General features: G+C 34.7%; 1 long non-coding RNA gene across 1 annotated transcript; it reads left to right on the plus strand.

The window, feature by feature from the left end:
• The first annotated feature begins 584 nt into the window (after positions 1-584).
• On the plus strand, positions 585-2,853 carry LOC145769644 (uncharacterized). The gene is made up of 2 exons (XR_014289030.1): positions 585-733; positions 1,951-2,853. It is a non-coding gene; the product is annotated as an uncharacterized LOC145769644 (long non-coding RNA).
• Positions 2,854-4,299: the final 1,446 nt, after the last annotated feature.

The raw sequence follows: 4,299 nt of genomic DNA on the forward strand, positions 1-4,299 counted from the left end.
GCCTATTACGTCACATTTCGCTCGGTCCCGGCAGAATTCCTATCTTTTACGTACATTGTAGTTCGGCTACAACAGCATCGCCTATAACGTCAATTCGCATGTAACAGCACCTTTTATTGGTCCCCAGACGTCTTTTGTTCGTTTATAACGTCACTTTAAAGCTGGGTTTAGACTACGTGCGTTTTCCGTGCGTAAGCACTCCGACAATACGCATCGCTCGATCCATCACACACAAGTGATTGGGGCCGTTTACATTGCGCGCGTATTTCGTAAGTTCGGTCTCAGACAATCGCAAGCCGTCGCAAGCGATCCGAACTGAGTGGAAGCTGAAGCTGTCGCAACGGATCCTAGGTCGCGTATTTGCTAAGTCAGTCTAGGTAGTTTTGCGAAAAAACACCTAGGTAGGTTAGTTTTTTGTGAAGTATTGATAGAAAAATTGCTTTTTACATCAAAGTGACTTGTTGGGCAGATTTTGCTGAAGTTTAGACTTTTTGAAAGGGTTTTATTGTATTTTAAGCAAGATAGATGCCTCTCAGTAGTGTTTTTCTTGGTCAAACTTAATTTATTTTTCATTCTTCAAGGTTTAGGCCACCGTTTTAAACTTTATTTTCGATAGATTGTTGCACATAAAAAAAAATCTAGGCTATGATTATGAAACTTATGAAGTAAAACCAACCAATCAACCAGTGATCACCATGCTTATGTCATTATGAGAGGCTACCATAACCAGAAGGTGAGTAAAATGACTAGTTGACTATCAAGTTCCTACTACCTAAATGTTATTTTAAAGTATGAAGCTAATGATCATACCAAATAGCCTACCTATTCTATATTTGGAAGTGCTGATTATTTCACTGTAAACCATTATGGTTTTGCCACCTTTTCTTTTTGCTGGCTTTATTGCTGTTTGGTTTTTGAATCTTTATCCTCTGACTGAAAAATCCTTGATAGGCTGTTCCTGGTAGTTTCGCATGCCGGTACTTGTAGAGGCTTTTGACACAATATCGCTTGATTTGCGTTTCAACAAAGAAAAATCAATTCAATTGAAGGCATATTTAACATTTAAAAGTCATCGCAAACACACAAACATGCTAGGTATGTCCAGTGGCAGATCTATAAAAATATTTGGGGGGGGACACCAAAGTTTAAAACAAATGAAAATTTGTAATACAACATTGACAATGCAAAAGTTCTGGGATGCTTGCCCTCCATAAAAGTTTACTTTGCTTTGGTGACGTTTCGTGCACTTTAAGGTCTACCTAATAATGTATATATATTTGTATCAAGACATACACTTTATTATATATTATATATACGGTATTTGACCAAGTTCATTAAAACTGGACTTCTGTAGAAGTTTGTATCACAAATATTGATTTTAAATTGAAGCTTTGTTTTAAACATTATACAGTATTTTTATCATGGCCACAAAGAGTGATTGGTGTTTTGAAAGTTTGTATTGTGCTGTGTTGGCTTTCAATAGAATTTTGAAAATTTGCTAAGTGGTCCAAACTTCCCTTATAGTGTAGGCCTACATGGCACATTTCACCTCATACATTGAAATAGGCCAAATTAATTGTCAACTAGTTGAGTGAGCAATGTGTTTGTAGATTACTGCTATGCCGTACCTAATTATACAACCTAGTTTATATTGGTTTGTTGTAGGATGATACTTCGGCCCCAGAACCTCATACAATGATGATCTTATTCCAAATGCATATCTTGAGCATACTGCATAAAAACAAAGTGTAGCTGATAGTTGATACAACTGCCATTATTACCAAACAGTGCGAACACTATTTTGGCTTGTCCATTGTTCTTTGTAGACAAAATAAAGTAATATTCCTTCTCAGAGGTTTATAGGCTATGTCTCTCAGTCACATTTTGCTATGAACATAAAAACTGCATTTATGTGTATCTTCGTTGATTGTAATTTCATTTGTTTTGCAGATATGTTTGTGGTCTTATCGGACTCATGATGATTCTTCTGCTGTTGAAATTTGAAGTCTTGCACTTTCTACATCAATATAAAGTCCATGATAAAGAATTTGAACTGCATAATCATTCTACTGTCATAGACATATACTATATCAGAATTAATACATTACACCTACTCTAGTATGATACAATATTTCAAAAGTATACATGTAGACTTGAGGTGTACATTTGCTTATAGCCTATTTCATTTTGTTTTTGTATTTCAGTTTTGAAGTTATGGATTTTTATGGTTACTTTGACTATGTGTTTTATTACAATCACTTTTAAAATTAAGTATTCTGAAGTCATTTGTTCTTATGATTACTTTGGCTGTGCATTTCATTACAATCACCCTTAAAGGAATTTGGTGGTAAGAACACACACATAACATATCATGTTATAGTATGTGTTCTTAGGCATTACAATTGATTTGACAAAAAGGATAATATTAACTGACATTATTCCATACATGTGTGACACAAACATGTCAATATAGAATATTGTAATTGCCATCATTAGGCAGATTAACACAAGAGAATTTGTTTACTGAAAATTATTTGTTGTGATGAATAACTGCCATTGCTGGCCTATAGATTTGTTGATAAACAGCCAAAAATTGTCAAAATGGTGGTTTATTATTATCAACATTGCTATTACAAAGAATTTTTTGTCCATATTTGTCATTGTTGTGACTTTGCAACCTTTTTAATTCTGTTAGTGCTATTTTATTTGCTTCTACCAAATTTGTAGCATCTACTTTTTTCATTATTTGTGCATAGCCTATAAACAAGTATAGCCTACAGAAAACTGCCAACATGCAAAAATACTATGTAAGTTTTGATTTGCTGGTGACAAATAAAGTTGAATTGCATTCAGTTTTTTTTGTTTTAGCCTATTAATAGTTTATGAAAGCAGAAAATAAACAGCTATTAAACTATAGCCTGTCATAATATCAGAGAATTTAGTCCGGCACAAATGGTAGTGATCTGTGAGATCTCATACACCTTGTATTGTATAGTGTATATTTACACAAATATGCAATTGCATTGCTCAGTGGTTTACATTGCCGGCATTTTTAGTGCTCTTTATGCTGAGTGCATACAGGAAAGCAATTTTTAGCAATAGACTTGTGGTATAGTTTCAACTTTAACATTTAAATAAAGAAACCAATCTACTAAAAAGCCAACTTAAAGAATTCAAAGTTATGCCTCAAAGGTTATAAAACAAGAAAGGTTGTTGAACAAAGATACCAAGGTCAGGGGCAAAATGGTTGGAATGCAAGGTCAATTTAATCAAAAAATATATAGCCCAGAAATAGACAGCTTAGTTTTCGAAGTGTTTGCTAAACATGAGTTTAGAATCAAAGGTTATTCTAAAAACATAGCCTGTCTAAAAATTCCGGTGGTACACTCTTGGTGTTGGTCCACATGTAACAAAGTTTATTTTAACACAAGAACCCACTCGGTGCAATTAAATGTATCTGGCATTGCTTTAAAAATCTGGATGCCACTCTGCACTCCATATTGATAAGTAATTTTTTTTTGGCTTTTCCATTTGCAATATATGACCCTCAAAAGTGTACTACTTTGATATCATTGTGTGCTAATAGCTAGTGTAGTCTAGAGTTCAATTACTTGTGTTATGAGCTTGTTTCTTTCTGTGAAAGTCATTTGTGCAGAGGAAGTAAAACTCAACATGTATTGTAATGATCGCATTGACAGAACTGAATTGATGTCAACTAGATCAGCTGATTGACATCAATGTAGGGGAATAACCTATATTTTCAAAATGACGTAACACTGTACGCATGAAAACCGCAAGTAGTGTAAACGCGAGCTGTTTGAGACAACACGCACGTAAATCGCAACGCAACAAAACCGCACGTAGTCTAAACCCAGCTTAAGCCATCACCACAAACGGTCGGTCTTTTAATCCAGTTAGCGCTGCTGCTTGCAAAATGTCTTCCCTTTATTTTGCTACGTCGTTCGCAGCAGGGACTTTAATTAACTGAATTAACTTTTTTTCCGCGTGAAAAACTATCACGTGTAAAAAGCAGCTCTACAGCTGACCTTTAAACAACTCAAAGCAACAGTGTAACGAGCTGTATTGCGCAAATTTACTGTACCTTTCGCTGTAGGTTATTTTTTTTTATACAGTTTCTTTGTTTACTGTATTTTCTGCGTGACTTTTGTCAGTTTGGTGGTACACAGTAAACCTGACTGGATTATACATCTCTTTGTTTAATCAAAAGACAGTTTTGGAATAGTTTGCGATAGTTCGTCTATAACGTTAATTCGGCTATAACGTCAGTTTTTGCAAATC

The sequence above is a fragment of the Aplidium turbinatum genome, chromosome 4 (assembly GCF_918807975.1).
Source record: "Aplidium turbinatum chromosome 4, kaAplTurb1.1, whole genome shotgun sequence".
NCBI classification, from domain to species: Eukaryota; Metazoa; Chordata; class Ascidiacea; order Aplousobranchia; family Polyclinidae; genus Aplidium; species Aplidium turbinatum.